This window comes from Melanotaenia boesemani, chromosome 12, assembly GCF_017639745.1.
Source record: "Melanotaenia boesemani isolate fMelBoe1 chromosome 12, fMelBoe1.pri, whole genome shotgun sequence".
Lineage (NCBI taxonomy): Eukaryota > Metazoa > Chordata > Actinopteri > Atheriniformes > Melanotaeniidae > Melanotaenia > Melanotaenia boesemani.
In genome coordinates, this window is record NC_055693.1 from 9107541 (window position 1) to 9127057 (window position 19517).

Sequence of the window (19517 nt, forward strand, 5' to 3'; positions counted from 1 at the left end):
ATTGCCAAAAAAATACACATGTATCAAATAATAATAATAATTAAACTCAGTACACTGAATGCATCCATGGCATCTCCATCTGTACATGGCCACAAGAGAGTCTCATTCTGACCTGTTTTTTGTTATCGTTAAAAAATATTTTTGATTGATTGATAGTTTCTGTAACAGTTACATAAAGACCAACAATCACACAAAGACCTACTGTAGGAATATTTTTAGAACAGAAACATGCAGTGTTTTGTAGTTCATTGATGATCAACTCAGCATCATCCAGCTACACTCATGGTGCAAGTGTGTTTATTGATTGGACCACGCAGTGCACTAAAACAGGTGACTGGCCTGACAAATGAGAATTAAACAGAAAACAGGGTCACATGTAATCATCATGACCTATTACCCTCTTTCGTTATTACATTTTCCATTGGTTCTAAGTAGGTTTAATAGGAAAGAAAAGCCCCTGCAGAACTCTATTAAACTGTCATTTATATGTCAGATGTTACATAAAGAAAACTGCTGTGACCCATATGCTCAGATTTGTGCGTAAATGAGTGTGTGAGCTCACACTGTGTGCGCTCTGTAGCCCTATATTGGCTGATTTAAAACCCTGTGACCAGAGCACAGCCTTCTTCATAACTAGCATGCCTGCAGCCACACAGTGCACTGAATGAACACAGTCCTTTGGATGGTAGGGCATGAAATCCAATTTTCTTGTCAATCTATCCTTTTTTACTCAAAGCTCTTAAAGCATTTTGATCTGTGGTGCTGATGACAGATTCACAGTAATCAGCTTCTCCACCAGATGAGACATATTATCAAAGGGAATTTAGATAATTCACTTTCTGATGTTAGACTGGCCTGCTTCATTTGGCAAGGCAACACAGCAGAACAGAAAACAAAGATGCACCAGCATGCATCTGAATAAATATTAGCCCGACAGATAATTAACAAATAGATCCAAAAACATTACTGAGCTTCCTTCATTTGGTGAAAGGACTTATCTTTTAATATTCAACCTAAATTAGTCACCACAGGAGATGCTGTAAAAACACAGCTGTTGACACGTTCATGCCTCTGAGCAGTGGGACTGAATGAATTCTCCAGAACTGAAAAGAAAGCAGCTACAGTTTGCTAACTCATTCACGAAAAGGAAAGGATTAGCCTCTAATACACAGAGATCAATAATAATCCACCATTCCCAAAACTCCTCATAAAGAGTGTGACATGAGTCACAATAAAACACATTAGCCTTCCAAATTCAAGAGCAGCAATCTTCATAATGGTACAAACCCTGGGTGTATTTCAGAAACATCCACATTTACACATCAAAAGATGGAGGAGGGCTAATATTATAAAAGAATATTCAGAGGGTGGGCATGACTTCTTGAATCTCAGTAGAGCTGTACTTGAGCAGAATAATGATAACGAGTGATGGCTGTGAACTGTTCGAGCCAATTATTCTGCTAAAGGATGAAGTCTGCATCAAACATGGTCACGCTGCAGAGTGTAACATTATTCTGAGATGGTGACTTAAGTAAAGGTCCGTGGAATGGCCAAGAAATAAACAGGCTGGCTGCACTTTGAATGACTGCACATAGACAGGCCATTAGAGAAGCCTTTAGGCTCCAGCTGCCTCACGTGTCTCAGCATAATGTTAAAGGACTGTGACAATGTAAGAACAAACCTGCAATCACCGTGGTCACATGTGTAAATCACAGGGAAGTAAACAAGCAAAAAAGTTGCTTGGTGTCACATTTATAGACAAGTAGCAAGAGTAAAACCTGAGCCATATTTTTCATGAACAAAGACCCACCCCTCTACAGCTTAGTTAAAGTTTGGTTTATGGCTATTCATCAGACTGATGCAGGGACTTATCTAAGGCTATGTTCATTTGGATATACATTATCAATCAAATATTATCACTATCCTTTAAATGTGGCATTTTAAGAGTCTCCCACATGAACAGATTATGTCCTAAACTGACCTGCATGCACAAAAGAGCAAGAACAAAATCATCACATGCAGCTTGGTCCACAGAGTAAAACAAGCTGCAGGTAGGCATTGCATCTAGCAAATAGTAGGAGTCCCCAACCACTGGACCACATCCCTGTAACAGGTTCCCACCAGCCTGCAAGTTCTTCGGCAAGCAAAATATGAATATATAATTAGATACCCTGCCTCTCACCTGTTAAAATGCTGGGATAGGCTCCAGTTCACCCGCGACCCGAAATGGAATAAGCGGTCAAGATAATGGATGGATGGATGGGATGGATGGATAATTAGATACCACAAAAGAAATAAAGAGGAAAAGAAAAAACACCCTTAAACAATACCGTAAACAATAACCTTATACCAACAGACGCTCATTGCTCCATAATGATACTTAACACAGCATTACCTGCATAGTTGCATGTCAATGTCCCCACCACATTAGGATGACATAAGTTCCTGTTAAATTGAATTCAGACCAGGGCCGGTTCTAGGAATGCATACATGAGGGGGCAGGCATAAATTTGAAGGGGGCATTATGAGTACATACTTCAGCATTTTCTTGTTGTTGTTTTTTAAGTGTTTCTTTAACGGAACTGTGCTGTTAGTGGAGTCCAACTTCAAAGAAATGGATTGCACTTTGTCAGGCCTCTACTCTAAGACCTGTCCAGCTTGGGTGTCCCACCTGAAACCAAAGCTCCTGCTGGTATAGCTCTTAGAGTCACTGAGGCACGCAAACCCCCTGACCACAATAAGGTGGCAATCCCTCAGGGGGGGAACAGAAAATATCAATAACAAAATGAAGTAAGAAAAAAGAAAAGAATGATCCATTATCAAAGCTTTAACAACCAACAAAATAACAATTGCCCTATTGGACAGCCATTAGATGTCTAAGCATTTTGAATAAATTTGAAACTAATAACAATAAACTCAACTATCTGTGTGTTTGTTTCTGTCTGTATATAGACCATAATGATTAAAGAATCATAACTATCAAGCACAACAATAACAGAGCAAAAAATTAAACCCCCTACCAAAATAAGGCAGTGAACCTTCAGGGGGAAATAATGATAATAATAAATGAAAATGAGTAAAAACTAAATGATCCTTCATCAAAATTTTAAGAACCAACAACATAACAATTTTCTTACCGTACAGCCATTAATGCATCTAAAATAACTTTGTTACAATAACCTCATATATGTATACAAATGTAAATAACCTACAGTATAAAAGAGGTATCCCAAACGAACAAACCCATCAAACAACCAAAACAGAGCAGAACATTAGATATCTTTATTTTTATCTATATTTTTATTTTATTTTATTTCTTATTTTTATCTTCTCTCAATGTGGGGGGAGGGAGTGTGGGTCCTTTTTTCAAATCATTATTTTGTTTAGAAACTTTTCCTCACTCTACAACAGCAGTCTCCTATTTTTCTGCCCAAAAACTCTTACAAATTTGTCCTAGCATGCTGAACTAAAGGCTGGGCGGAGCTTGAGGGGTCTCATATGCGCAGCTCGTTTTCCCTCAGTCTGTATTGTACCGAGGAGGCAGTCACATCTATGGCCCGTGCGTGACTGATCACTGCTCCTACTAACAGGCGTAGACACGTTTAAATAGAACAGAAACAAACCCCAGTTGACAGAATAGATGCAATAAATACGTCTGTTATTATAAGTATTTATTCAGTATCGCTACAACACATTTAACAGAGCTTTACTCTATAAGTTTTACCGCTGGAGCTCAGCAGCCGCTCTCTCTACGAGGGGGAGAAATATGACACCGCAAGATCAGGCTGTATGTCAACTCATTTGCATACTAAACACTGATTGGTTGTTTTCTGTGGTGGTGGGAAGGACTTGTTGAAGACAGTACAATGGATCCTGTGAAGCTCCGACACACAGAGTTCAGTACAGAGGGGAGAGAGCGTTTGGAGAGATTTGCCCATTTCGGCGCATTTGATTGAGGGGGCAGAATGTTTGTTTGAGGGGGCACTGCCCCCTCTTGCCCTTGCGTAAAGCCGGCCTTGATTCAGACCACTGAAAACATTTACATTTCAATAAAAAGATGTTTCAGTAATGTAGGCTGTTTTGCTTTGAATGCAACTAAAACTAAACTTCAAAACTCTACAGAAGCTGCTCACCGTCTCCTGTTAATTATCAACAGGCCTGTTGTTGGAGGTAAACAAGCCCAGGCCTCCCTCTGATTCTGTATTATTGGTGAGCTGCAATTTTGTTATGTGATCATATGAGGAAAATGTGTGTTGTATTTAAATGATCAAACCCTGCTTAAATTATATGAGTATAATTATTATATTGTTTATATAGTTTTGTCAGAAAGAAACTGATCATTGACTATTATGAAGCATCATAATAGCACCTGTTGCATACTACAAGGACTAAGGCTTAGTCCACATGAACACATGCATTGTTCAAAACTGAGTTTTTTTTTTCCTCCTATGTTCCCCAAATCAAAAAAAAAAAAAAAATTAAAAGCTCTCAGTCAAGAAAATGTACAGATACTACTGAAATACTATCAGTAACATGGCAAACCAAAGGGGGCAATCTGGAATATAATAACAGATTTATTTGTAATAATGCTGCTAATATTTTAACATTTTAATTTATTCATACCATTTTTGCTGTACATCAAATATTTTTATTGTTTTTTCTTCTTAACAATGCAAACTTCACACTTATATAAGTTGTATAATTTAGCTTAAGCATTAATTGTGTTCATAACATCTTTTAAACAATTTTATTAACCAGATTCAAGCAAAATCTTGTTTATATATGAAAGTAATCAAATAAAAATAAGCAAAATGAAATTAAAAGAAGATTACATGTTGTTGGTAGAAAGTATGCACCGCTTTTATCCCAACACCAGCGATGCAGTACTGGAAGCCATGCTAGTTTGTGTACACCACTTTGCAGTGTTGAACAATAGCAGTTATTACAGTTAATGTTTCTAGCTGCAAGAAAATGTTGATGATCATTTACAAAGTGTAAAAGGTTAAGAAATTAAATAGACATGGAATTATAATACACTTATTTCTATTAAAATGACAAAGACAGACAGGGAAAAAACTATGTGGGGGATGTGCACAGCACCAGTTGAATCCATATTTAACCAGCCAAACAGCTAAAGGCAAAGCAGAAGCAGAAACGTAGGGAATCAACACAGGGTCTTTAGCCTCTTGAACCAGACAGTTTCTGTGGGATCCTGCTGGTCCACTAACCAACCTCCCTGCTGAACACAGGCATGCCGATTCAGCTGCTTTCAGGATAATCCTTCCTACTGGTTAAAATGTTCTCTGACCTGAATGCTAAACAGTCCAATGGTGGGTAAATACATGCGGCATAAACAAAAGCAGAAGATGTCTTCAAGCTGACAGGTAGTACACAAGCAGCCGAGGCATCCAGTCTTATTAGCATTCTGCATCTGACTTCCATTCACGCACACACACACACACACACACTCATACACATAGACAGCAATATCCTAAGAGAGAAATTTATGTTGCCTGTAAAATGCTATTGCCTTCCCTTTGTGGATGGAAATACTCATAGAACAGAGAAAAAGGCTGATGGATAAAAGTCCACAGGCAGTAAGCTATTTTCTTATTTTTTATTTTGTGGAACAAACTGATATTTTATTAATTTTGGGTTTGCCATTGGGAGGGATTTGGTGAGAAATTCCTGTTGTCATAATAAATTTGAAATCAATCAACAATGTGAATGTGCTGTGGATTCAAAAATGAAAACAGAATGTTTAACAGAAACTTTCTCTAAACCTACAACTTGAAATTTTACAGCTGGATTTTACTGAAATCAAATGTCCCTGTTGATTTACAGTGTTTTATAATATACCTTTTATACATAAATCAACAATGAGGTAAGCTTAATTGTTTTAACAATATTACTGTAATTTTATATGTTGTGTGGTGGTAAACTACTGTATGGCACAAGAACAAAAACGGTTGGAAGTGAAATCTTACCTTAGAAGGACCAGCAACCGGCCAAATGGACAGAACCGTCTTGTTTTAGCATGATGTTTAAATCTTGATTCCTAAAGAAAAAGGAATAAAGAAATATATTTCTTCACCATGCAAACGGATCACACCAGATAACTAGACAATATTTCTCTTCTGAAGCTGAAGGCTTTGCGTCTTCTGCCAAGAAGCAATTCAGCTCATTGATTCTGACCACTTCACAAAATTACCCAATGCTGATGTAAAAAATTGACAGAGGGGTTTGACTGTGCAGAAATCTCATGACAAGCATATGCCGTGTCATCAACCAAGCTTCACTGTCAAACACCATCAGTTTATCATCTTTCTTCAGCCAGCAGAATATTCTGCTACACCGTCAGTTAAAGCTGAAGTCTTCGGAAATTTCCAAAGGTCCAATGAACTGTTAGATGAGCTGTTACACTTTTTTTTTTTTTTTTTTTTGGAGAGCGTATTTCATAGGATATTTGATGTATTGATGAGACTGGTTCAGACCAAAAGGGTGGCACATGTACCAGAAAATGACACCTTGAAAAAAAAGAAAGAAAATAAATATATAGATTTTATGAAGTAATTAAATTTATTATTGTTACAACTAAAGTGGTCATCTAATGTAACAAGTAAAACAAATTTAGTAAAAAAAACAATGATATTTTCAATTATTTTTATTGCTAATTCTGCATAGCAGATATGGATTCAGTTATTGCTGTACAAAGATTTATTCTTCACTGATAACAAGAAAACCTTGCTTTAAATCAAATCACAAGTTTTATCCATGTTTCTTCAGCCATTTAATTTTCCATTGACTTGCACTTGAGGCATTTGAGGTTTGCCCAAGAAAAGGTCAGTTTACACTGAATATTCCCACTGTAATTCTGACTTTCACCTTTACAAAATTAACCTGCAAACATTTGTTCTGTTCATCTGCTGGCAATGCATTTTCTAAAAAATGATGACAAACATTGAATAAAGGAGCTACATTAAAACTGAAGAAATAGAACTTGATTTTTACTCATCCATCAGTTGCTATTTCATCACTTCAGCATTCCCATGTTTGTTGCAAATGCAAACTTTAGAGGAGCTTTTACAGGCATATAGCTGTCAGGAGAGCGACCCCAGTCCCATTTTCATCAATAAGTTCCCTAAACTGTTTATTCCAAAAACAACTTTCTAGTCCTTACAGTTTTTGGAAAATGAGTTACTCATGGTCTTTTCCTGATGGAGAAATTTAGCTTATTTACCCTGGTGCTGATGAAGGATCTTCTCACTTTCAATCACCAGTCAGTCTTAAAAAATGTTTGATGGAGGTAAATTAGGGAAGAAACCGGGCCAGTTAAATGGAGAGAAGGGAGAGGGAAAGATCTCAAGAAAATCAGAATAAGATTGCAACTGTAGCTGTTGAGAGGAAATAGTGTGGCTGGAGGGTGAGCACAGCTGGTACCCTACCTGTAGTCTCGCTCGTGGTTAAAAAGGATGATGGGTGAAGAGGATTCACTCTGAGGTAGCTTTTACCCTGCTGCCGGCTGTCAGTGAGATTGTGCTGTTAAAACATAACTTCACTGACAGGAAGCTGCTGCTGCTCGCTGAGTTAACAACCTTCATCTTTTGCCCGAAAAACCTGCCTTATAGTCAGAACTGCAAAGTCAGATATCCAGATATGCAGAAAGTGTGGGGTCAAGTCAAATCTTAAGAATGATTAAGAATATTTTATTTTTACTGTAACATAAAAAAGCAATTTGAAACACTGAAAATATGTCTTTTCTTTTTCTGGTTTGCTTAATGATTAAATACATGATATTGTACTTTAAATCACCGTTTTCATGCACCACTTGGGCAGTGATTTTCAAGCATAACTTCAGGTTTCATTCTACTGTATGTTAATACCATACTGGAGAATAAACCTGGATGGATCAAGCAGACTAATCCTTGTAATATCATTATGTGCCTAGGATTGCACTAAAGAATATTACACCACTCAGGGAGCATGGACGAGTTAGAAATCAGGCATGCAAGTGAGCAAAACTTTTTTTTAATTAAGTTATTAAAATATGACCTTTTGATAAATTAAATACCACAAAGAAAATAACAAAAAAAAAACATAGCAAAGATGATCAGATTGCAGAATTTCTACTTTCACATTAGTTTTTTTCAGCTTTTTTTTTAATAAAGTTTTAGTTTGTTTCTCATAGGACAAAGGATTTGATATAGAATGTTTTGTCTTTATTATATCTGAAATCACAAAAACCCAAACACTTGTTTGTGACATCATCATGAGTAAGGGTGTAGATTTAGTTATATTAATGCTGATAATCTGGTGCCATTTATTAAATCCTGCTGCATTTTATTACCCTAAACAGCAACTAGCTTATTAGATGATTTACCTTAGAGGGCTGCATTTAGATTGGGACCCTACAGGACCAGATGCCAGTCTAACCAGAGCAGGCGGTATTGGTCAGAAATCCAGTGAGATTAAGAAAACAGTCCCACGCAGGACTTAGTATAGAGCAGTAGAAAAATGGTAGGACTCTAGCACAAATTTAGTTTTAGGAAACCTGCCTTGAGTAAATGTACAAAACAAAGCATATCAACTTAAGACTGAGAATCTCGTGGTTAGAATCAATATTTATGGACGAATAATTGACTGTTAACTGCTGCACTGAGTCTATGAATGCATGTGTGTGTGTGTGTGTGTGAGAGAGAGAGAGTGAGCACTGTGTCTATGCTCTGTCAATCCTGTCAGACTGACAGTGCACTGACTCTAAACACTTGTGTTAACATTTTATCGGGTGACCTTGCAGCTTTTTAGCCTCCCTCTAAAAAGCTGTTTTCATTTTGACTTTACACTCATGATGAATCACGCAGACGCTGAATGCATCTGTTATATGGATGTAAAAAAGGGCAAAATTAACTGCTTCACCTCTAGCAACACACACTTTTAGCTGGTATCACAGACACAGATGATTGCTGCTACAGCTTTCTGATTCCCCCACTGGTAATTGGTGGTTGTCTATAATTGGGTTTGGGACTTTATACCATCATCCACCAACAATGCACTTTGTTCATCCTTTTCACTAATAAAAAAAAAAAAAAAAGGGGGGGGGTTCAAACAAATACTCACACACCGTCAGTCACACTGCCTTCATGTGACTGTGCATGCAGCTGTGGCTGATGTTCTAACAGGACACAGGGGGATGCATTACGGTTTATCCTGCAGGCAGGACAAAAGAACAAAAGAGGTTCTCAGGGGACAGCAGAGTTCATTACATGAGATTTGATGCTGCTTGGCTGCGTCCAACATGCTCCCATTATCATCATTATTTGCCTTAAATTCCAAAATGCAGTTATCAAAATGAGTTTCCATCAGCCTTGATATGGAAAAGGACTTAAGCAGTACATCATTTAGTGTGAAGTTTTGGAATTTCCTCCATATTCTAAATCTGAGTAATGACTGTGCTCTTGAATCAGAAGCATTCTTCCCATCAAGGCTGAGTGCCTTTCAGATGACAAAGAGAAGCCTTTTCAAGTATGTCCTTCTAAACTCTTTCTGTTTTAAACATTTTAATTTCCCAGCATGAAAAAAGCTGCATCTATTTCAAGCCAAGACAAAGTTTACATCCTCAGATTACCCAAAGAGCCGAAAAGAAGTGCTGGTTGTGCAGCACATGATGGGACTTTGTGTTGTGCTTGAATTAATCTCCTCATTATTTCCTCTTGCTTATCCAGTGAAAGGTCATGGAGAAGAGGCTGGAGAGCTGTCCCCCTCCACTGCCTGAGTTGTAGGTTAAGCTGCTGACAAATTGACAGTGTAATATGAGACAGATACAATCTTCAGGTTGAGAATGGAGCCACTATCCCAACAAACACACCAAGGTAAAACGTTCTTCATGACCCTGAAGAGTGTGGTTTACTATCTGTATCTAGAGTTTTCTAATGATTTTATAGCGTTCCACAGCCGATCGCTGAGAACCCTATAACCGCCAAAATACCAGTAGATAATTTTATCTAATTTATTGCTAATGCCATAATTGGATCAATGTTTAAACCACAAACTTATTTTGTTTATCGGCTGTTACACAAGAAACCTAAAACAGAAAGTGATTTTTTACACTGTATAATGCTTGATTAGATTGCGAATACAAGCAGCCAAAATGAGTTTTCTCCGCAGGGTGGCCGGGCTCTCCCTTAGAGATAGGGTGAGAAGCTCAGTGATCCAGGAGGGGCTCAGAGTAGAGCAGCTGCTTCTCCACATCGAAAGGAGCCAGATGAGGTGGCTCTGGCATCTGGTCAGGATGCCTTCTGGACGCCTCCCTGGTGAGGTGTTCCGGGCACGTCCCACCGGAATGAGGCCCTGAGGAAGACCCAGGACACGCTGGACAGACTACATCTCTCGGCTGGCCTGGGAACGCCTCAGGATCCCTCCGGATGAGCTGGTGAATGTGGCCGGGGAGAGGGAAGTCTGGGTTTCCCTGCTTAGGCAGCTGCCCCCGCGACCCGACTCTGGATAAGCAGCAGAAAATGGATGGATGGATGGATGAAATGCTTGAAAAGCATGAGGAGACACTGTAAGCTCAAAATACAAATCTCACAGTGAAAAAACAGTTTAATTGAGGACACATATTATCTGTGTTTCAGACTCAGTTTGTCAAACAGGCAGAGGAAAAAATTTATAGTACAGCTGTACAATATCAGTATAGCTAAAGATTGCTTGGACTGCAATAAATGGTAGGTGAGCGACCTCATTCCTGGCAGATCTTTTAACTTGAAATAATAATCAGGGCTCCAGGGTTTTACTGAGGCTTGATTCCATTTAGAGGAAGTTCTGTTTTTCTGCAGCCTCCACAACTAACCAGCAATAATTGGTTTAGAATTTGAATGCAGCCCTCATTAATACTAGGAGTGTAAATCACAAGTTTGGTCATAATACAAGACTATATTGTTTCTATTTATAACAATTCAAAATTTATTTCTATCAAAATTCTGTCGCAATACAACATTTTGGTTTCCATTCAATTCTGGAGTTCACAATCTGTATAAAACTATATCACATGTGGAAATAACTAAATCGCTTCCACCCACACTGAATCATAAAAATCTGCTAAAATATCATTTAAAATTTTTATCCCTAATTTCAATAAAATAAAAATAATAATAAAAAAAATTCCTAACAAAAGTTTCTACATATCAAGCTTTAAAATCTTCCCTGAATAAACTGAGCTGAAGAAAATTGACAGAGCAATAAATTTCTATGTTAAACATTAAAGCAGGGTACTGTGGTGACCTAAATCAGCATATACAGTCATTTCACATTTCATGTGTATTTCTGTGTGTATTTTAGTCAATTTTTAGAGAGCTTTCTGGTGAGTAACCAAAAGCAGCAGAGAGACCAGTACTATCGTACCAAAGAAAGCTAGTGTTGCACAGTGTAGCTCATGTGCGACCAGCAAATTATTTATTCCAGAGGGAACTACTTTAATTTACCGAATTGGTATTGCCGATACTGGCATGTGTTCTACTTGGTATTGGATCGGAAAGAAAGTGAGTGGTATCGCACATTGTCGCCATGTTTGCTACTCTGAACTCTGCACTGCCCTCTAGTGGATGCATTGTACAACAACCATGGCATCATAAAGCATTCATGGGGGTATGTGGACAGTAAAGTTTGACATTTGAAACAGATGTCCATATTTATCAAATAAAATGAGCGAAAATGACCCCTCCGAGTCTGAAACAAAAAATACTTTAGAACTTGTTCATGATAATTGAGTACAGTCTTGTATAATAGCTACACACCATACTTATGGATACAGGCTACATTTTTCCTCGTTAAATCAAAATTTAAAAAATTTAATTAATAGAGCATATGTTAAGAATTTTATGTTTTCTTAACTTAAAAATATTTACTTTAAGGATGTCTGACAAATGTTTTCCTTTTGATCAACACTGCTCGTTGATCACTGAATTGATGTAGATGGATTAACTGTTCCATCCCTAATTAATACATTTGAGCCTGAAGCCATACACTGGAGTATTTCACACTGTAAACAACAGAAAATAAACACTGCAGTTATGTCAAATGGCTTCATTTTCCAGTTTTTTTGTATACTGTGCAAAAACAGCTCATGATACAGACCCTCATGATACTGCACCATCATGATCACTACTCATGATCAAAATAATTGCAAGTCAGTGGACTAAAAAGAAAAAAAGCACCTGATGTCAGCCAATAAGTTAATGGAAGGTAATTAAACCCTGTCCAGCCAAGCTGATCCATCTCTAAAACAACACCAGTACATTACAAAGCCAGTCACAAGTGTACACATTAGCATTAATGGCCCCAGGGCCCCTAGTATACCTGCCACACATTTCTGCTGGCTTTGCCTAATAGACTGATGCTGTCTCATTAAACCTAGTGAGCTGACTCCTATTTAGCTGTGTGTGTGTTTGTGTTGTAGGTTTTCCTTATGTTGTGGAGATCTAACCACACATTACTGGTAAGAAATGTTTTGCATAAGCACAAAAAGCAGGTCTCCATAATATAAATAATTCATTCACATAGTGAAGACACATTTTCATGCAATAAGTAATTATGGTTTAGATTAGAGTTAGCCTCAAGAAAATAACTGCAAACCACTTTTGTCCTCTTAAAGTCACACAACTCCCTCTGTGTGTGTGAGTGTCTGAAGCATGCAGGAAGCTGTCAGAGTCTGCAGGTCCACTGTGTGACCTTTTATCACATCACCGCACTGATTGAGTCCATGCAGAGATCAGATAGGGAGCAACAAAGCAACTCTGTGGAGGAAAATCTATGAGACTCTGCAGTGTGAGGTCTCTCACTTAGTTTAACAATCTGTTTCTGGCATTCGGTTACAAGATAACATCCTAAAAGCAACTTTATTTTAATTAGCTGGAAAATGTCTTCAAATATGGACCATGTATGAAGTCCTCCTTGAAACCTTACTGGTTGCTTTGACCACTCTGTCTGTTTATTTGGGCTAATGGCAAGTTTTCAAACCAAGCAACAATACAAAACATAAAAACAGATTCAATAAAATTCTATAAAAAAGTTATTATCATTGTAAATACATAAGGAGTTCTCATTCTCCTCACAATAACAGGGTCTATGTTAGGGCTGTGAAATATATCAAAATTTGATTTCAGGTATAAACAATCAAAAACACATATCAACAAAAGCTATAATTATTAAAATAATTTTGCCATATCACACTCACACTGATATTCAATTCTAATGTAGACAAACCTTTTATGAAAATGTTTTATCCCTGTTTTAAACTTTTCTTTTATTTGCTGGTTGGGTTTCTTAGCCTGAAGAATTAAAAAAAAGGATGGATTATATTGGTAAACTGCACAGTTAAACTATCTATTTCCCTTGCATAAAGTGAGGGCTATGCAAAGACAAAGCAGGTCCTGGGGGATTGCCCTCACCATTTGTTTTCTGAATATCAGCTGCTGCCTTTAGGAAGGAGCCACAAGGCAAAACACCCGAACCACCAACTAAAATGGGCCTTTTGAAGGCTGCTGTTTAGCTTTGTGTGTCTTAAATACTGTGGTTCTCGTTTACCTTGTGTCTGTCTGTGGTGTGCTGCTAGGCTGAAAAGCAAATTGCACATTAGGAATAATAAAATTTATCTTGATCTTGGTGTAAAAACTTTGTAAAAACCAAAGACCCACATATAAAGCCTGTTTCAGTTTTATCAATCAATACACATCTTTCATCTTTCATCATGTCACTGGTACTTGCAACACCACGGTGAACAAAATGGCCATGTAAAAATTTTCAGGTGTGATGAGAGAGGTGGAAATTATTTCTGAAATGCTGCCAAAATGCTCATCTAGATGAAGACTGTTTTCATTTTAAAATATTCATTTATGTGGGAACTGAGAAGAAGAATGTTGGAAGGACTTGACACCCAACAGATTCACGAATACCTACAACCCGGTCCATGACTCTACCAACAATATCTACATATCCTTGAAAATACTGGCATTTTATTATGAGTCCATCCATTCTAGGAGAGCAATCCGTTTATTTAAAATAACAGAGACTCAGTAGAAGACCTTGATTAAATTCCTTCATACATGATGCAGGAAAATAGGAAGAGACTGGGTAGAGTTAGCATCTGTAAGCTAAGCTAATCTATTAGTCAATTTTTATGTTTCTCAAAGAGTCAATTGTTTCTGCTTAAAAAGATAACATAATGCAAGATAAGAAACAATTCAGGATGCAGTATGTTTAGATTTTTTTCCAGAGATTTAATCCTCATCATGGAATAAGTGGGAATTTATCATATATTTATACATAGCGAGCCTAAGGTCCCACTATAAAGTATGACCCATTCCTATAAAACAAGCAAGCTGCTGCTGCTGCAGTGCAAATAACACAATTTTCCCGTATTCATTAACATTATCTGATTGCAGTCTGGAAGCCAGCCAGCATCCCCATCAGCCCCAGAGGCATTTCCAGTCATGGCTTGGATGCACCTGCCTGCCTGCTGTAGCCCAGTCATCCTGAAAAATGTGGTAAAGGTGTCCCAGGAGTTTCTGATTGACTCAGTGGACCACCCCCAAAGGAAAGCAGGGAAGAATGCATAGCATTTCTATTTAATGTACTAAATGGCACAATACAGACAGGATGGAAAGTAAAGACAAATACAGTCATTGTTCTGAGGCTGTGTGGTTTTAAAATAAGCCGTCATATTCATCAGCACATAAATCTCGCCAGCTAAGTTTGCTTAAGTTTACTGTTAAACCTACTAGCACCAGAAGTTTTGATTATTTCTATAGTAATCAGAATATTGTGGCATGTAGACACCTACAGGTCCCTGAACATTATCTGCTAACATATCACAAATGGAATCAGGACCCAGATAAGATTAGCAGAGCATGTGCTAAATGTCTTGAATCATTTCAATTTTTGGCTTATCATTGATAACAAATAAAAAGTCCTGTTGGCAGAGTAACAAGTACTATCTTACTGTCATTTCTAGTGGAGGGAAGAGTGGTGTCAAAATATATGAGTGTATGTACACAATCCCAAAGGACAACTTTACAAGTTCTATGGAATTAAGACGATAAGAAACAGCCGGATGTGTCAAACCAAATGGATATTAAATAATAATTTATGTGTGTTATTACTTTTAAGCAAAAAAAAAAAAATAAAAAGCTAGTTTGCTGGTTTGGAGCATTCAGGTGTGTATTAACACAAAGACAATGTCAAGGAGGAAAGACTCCCGCCATCTTTTTAGAGAAGCAACTGTTGCTACCCATTAATCTGGGAAGTATTTTATGCCTGTTTTTAAACAATTAGAAGTCAGTCATTTTACAGTGAGAATAAGAGTAAAGTCCTTTTGTCAGACAAGAAGAAAATTGATATTTTTGGTCATGGTGTACATGTGGTGAAAACCAAACATAGCATATTGGCACAAAAACATGCAAACTGTCAAACACGGTGGTGGAGGCATGATGATTTGGGCCTGTTTTCAAAACTTTGCAGCCATTGAGTCGACCATGAACTCTTCTGTATACCAAAGTATTCTAGAGTCAAATGTGAGACCATCTGTCTGACAGCTGAAGCTTGGCAAAAAGTGGGTCATGCAACAGGGGAATGATCTTAAGCACACAAGCAAATATGCAACAGAATGGATGAAAAAGAAGAAAATAAAGGTGTTGCAATGACCCACTTAAAGTCCAGTTTTTAATCTGATTGAATTACTGTGGCATGACCCAAAGAAAGGTGTGCAAAAACTAATACCCACCAACCTTAATGAACTGAAGCAACTTTGTAATGGAAAATGGACCAAAGGTCCTCTAGTGATGGAACAAAATAATAATATTAATAATAATTAATGGGAATGTGTTAGGTTTAACTGAGGTTCTGTTTACTTGTCAGACTTTGCAATGACCAATTTTATCATTATTATTATTATTATTATTATTATATAAACACTTAGAATAAAATATTAACTTAACAATCTGCTACTTTGAATATCGTACCAGTAGATGTTCCTGAGCTTTCAATAAATTGTAAGCAGGATCAAATCAAATTTCCACTTTTTTTTTTTTTTTTTTTTTTTTGCATTTTTGAGCTTCCAAACAGTTACAAATGAAATGTCTCCGAGCAAGTAGTATACCTTCTATGATCAAAGGTAAATATGTGAATTGATCGTTCATCTGATGAAAGAAAGGATTGTTCTGTGATGAAAAATAATGATTCTTGCAGCTAATTTAGGTCTTAGTTTACTTAACAGAAATCAAACACTAAAACCAAAGGTATGCAGAGAAAATGAGACAAGTTGGCATATTGTACATAGTATACAGGTGAAGAGAGATTAAAGAATATATATATATCCTGCTGTACAGAGCAGTTAAAACAACATTAGATGAACAAGGGGAGGAAAAAAACAGGTGAGTTAGTGAGGCACAGTGTTCTTCATCAGATTTTCCTTTCATGACAAAACGCACTCTGATTAAGTCCTTGTGTTGGTTACTTACTCTGAGTTTTATTTAAAGCGCTTTCTCCCCCATCACCTCAGATAGGAGTCCCGATTCTGCGTGGCTTCAGATTCAGAGAGCAGGTTGAAACCTCGCGACTCCTCACAATTAAGAAACTGATGGCAGCTCCACGCTGGGGTCCGTGCAGGCTGGACGGTGACGGTACGGACGTACAACCTTGTACTAAACAGTCATTCCTGTTTCATCAGTTGCTCCTAGTTCTGAGTTTGGGGGATTTTCCTGGAGGATCCAGGATACACGACCTCTTTCCTTTGCGAGTTTCTCCTTGGGAACAGTGCTACCTTCAGGAGCGGCTCGTAAAAGTAAATATCTGATTAAAAATTTTGATTAACAGAACATAGCTTCTTTCTTCGCCTCAGTTTTCTAATAGTCTAATATAAATTTTACTGACAGAAAATAAACTAATATAAAAGTGGATTGTTAAATGCCCTGTGCCAAAAAAAACCAAAAAAAAACCATTAAATTTATTAATTAGTAAATGTGGCCCTATCAATGCAGATTTATCTTTGAAAACAACTTTAAATTCCGTCCAAAGGCTTATAAAGTTGACACATCCCCATTTCACTTGTCATGAAAAGAATGTGATTAAAAATCTTTTGTTTGTTCTTTCGAGAATATCATTATTGTGTTTTATTAAAAAAAAAAAATAAAGCCAGGTAAATTTTCAAATGTAATGGCACATCTTATGTGGAAAGTTTCACTTTTTCTTTTTCATTCTTTTTTTTTTCTTTCATTTTCAGTGAGCAGCTGTGTAAAAATTTGAATATACAAACACAACTAACACAAAGCAGAAATCTACAGTACATTTAGAGACCATTGTACGAGTCACACTATGCTCTGACTCTGTTTTTAGCACGTGAAGGTAGCACAAGCCGTAAGACAAGGCACTTAGCCCCCTCCTGATTGGCCCGGATGAAAAAAGCTGCCACACTCAGCCCATATGCCCCCCCCCCCCCTGCCTCCTCAAGACAGATCATGGTGCTGTGAATCAGGTCTGAGCCTGGTGTCTTTCTGCTCTACCAGCTGCCAGCTCCCATTCCTCTTACACTGATTGATCAGACTAACCTCTAGGAACCTCTTTTTATTGTGTATTAGTAAATTCAAAACAATACAACACACTAAAACACCAAAGATAATAAGATTTGGGCACCTGGAAATGGGAGTGTAAATATAATTTTAAGTTATAATATGCAGTATCTTGAAAAACACTTTTCATGTCCACATAAGAGCATACCATACATTTAGACTGTAATACTAATGCAGTCTAGTTCAAGAGTCCCCCCAAGAAATCTTATGCATGTGATTTGGATGATTTCTGAAAAGGCTAATTCTATTTAATCACACTAGTAGACTAGAGATGTAGACTTTTGTTGGGCTGAAGTCAAATACACTCAACATGGATTTCAGACTTGAAATTACTAAAAAAAAAAAAAAAAAAAGAAAATCCCAGAACAATAAGAATAATGAAGGCAGACACTTACACCTTTCAGCAATCACATGGAGACTTGACTAAATGGTAATGTGCTCACTTATAATAGACTTATAATTTTTTCTTTTATTCTTGGTATTCAACGACATGTGACATAACTTGAACAAGTTATAAGAGGCAGCTCTGCCCTGTCATATATATATATATATATATATATATATATATATATATATATATATATATATATATATATATATATATATATATATACACTTGTGCATTTGTATAGAATTACTTAGACAGTAAATTTTACTTGCAGTCTTGAAGAAAACACTCTTTGTTTTCCTGTCTTTCAGATAAGTGTCGGATTGAGATTAAATTGGATTAGATTTAGACAAAAGAGACCACATAAAGGCTTGTCTTAACAATATGTACAACAGCAACTGCAAAGATTCCAGGTTAAGAGACCTGATTCCAAGCTAAATTTTATATACTAATTATTCTAATGTAATTTAGAAAAAGAAAAGAAATCATCCAGTCAAAAACAAGATCAAGGCTTCATTTTAATTTAAAAAGGCAAACAAAGGATTCTGTACTGAGTTCAAATCAATCTTTATAAACCTGTGCAGACTGGGTTGTATAACTGTATTCATCATGCACAATTCCAGGCTCATAACTGTACTTTTAGGTTGCACAATCATCATTATATTCACTCCTAGTAAGCTGTTTGCTAAGCAGGCACAACACCTTCCCCCCTGCAGACAGGTTGTATCATCTCTTTCATCACTGCCTCTGGCTTACAACCAGGGAACTCTATTGCAGCTTGAGGATATAGTTGCTCAGAAACCATAAACTCCACCTCCCAGTGTCAAGGGGGCAACCCCTAAAGTAACTGATATCACCAGAGGACAGCCACTGTTTACCTCCACCCATGGAAACAGACTCATGCTGGTTTCTTTTCGCATGAGATCCTAGCCACAGTGAAACAGGATTCCAGTTCTTTTATAATCCATCCTGGTCAATTTTCAAAGCCTTGTCAATTTAAATGTTATTAACCACCATGAAAGGTGGAAGAATGAATTAAACCTAATCTTGTGTTGTAGATTATTCCTGAATCTTTTTACTCAAAACAACTAATTAATTTTAGAAAGCACAGATCAAAGTTTACAGTGTTAGATAATTGAGAGCTCTATTGTTGATGTGTGCTTTCTCTTTAATTCCATGCATCTTTTTGAGGTTTTACCAACTTGCACATACACAATACACAATACACAGCATCATGTTGGTAAGTAGACTGGACAGTTGGTGATAATACTCTTGTATTATCTTGACATTCCACTTGTCTTAGATGTTGATCTCTTAATGTCTGAAGGCAGCAGAGCATATGGCCTCAGTAAAGTGCAGGCAGGGCAGGATTTTAAAGCTTAGGAATAATTAACAGTTTAAAGAAAGGAAAAGAGATTATTTTCACTGCCACAAGGTTCAAGGAGCTCTGAGAAACATGCAGCCAGTGGAGCTTGAAACTGCAGACAGCAAATGTTACTGCAGTGGCTCATTAG

The 19517-nt window shown here is 37.2% G+C and overlaps 1 protein-coding gene across 2 annotated transcripts in view; it reads right to left on the reverse strand.

The window, feature by feature from the left end:
* The window catches only part of si:dkey-91i10.2 (uncharacterized protein LOC555224 homolog), a 62207-nt gene extending 45430 nt beyond the window's left edge, over positions 1-16777 (reverse strand). Inside the window, exons 1-3 of one of the 2 annotated variants that reach the window (XM_042001866.1) lie at positions 16509-16777; positions 9122-9207; positions 5988-6058 (exon numbers count right to left, since the gene is read on the reverse strand). The gene's annotated coding sequence lies outside the window, so the exon portion shown is untranslated. The remainder of the gene's footprint in view (positions 1-5987; positions 6059-9121; positions 9208-16508) is intronic. The other variant, XM_042001867.1, reaches the window with a different exon arrangement.
* Positions 16778-19517: the final 2740 nt, after the last annotated feature.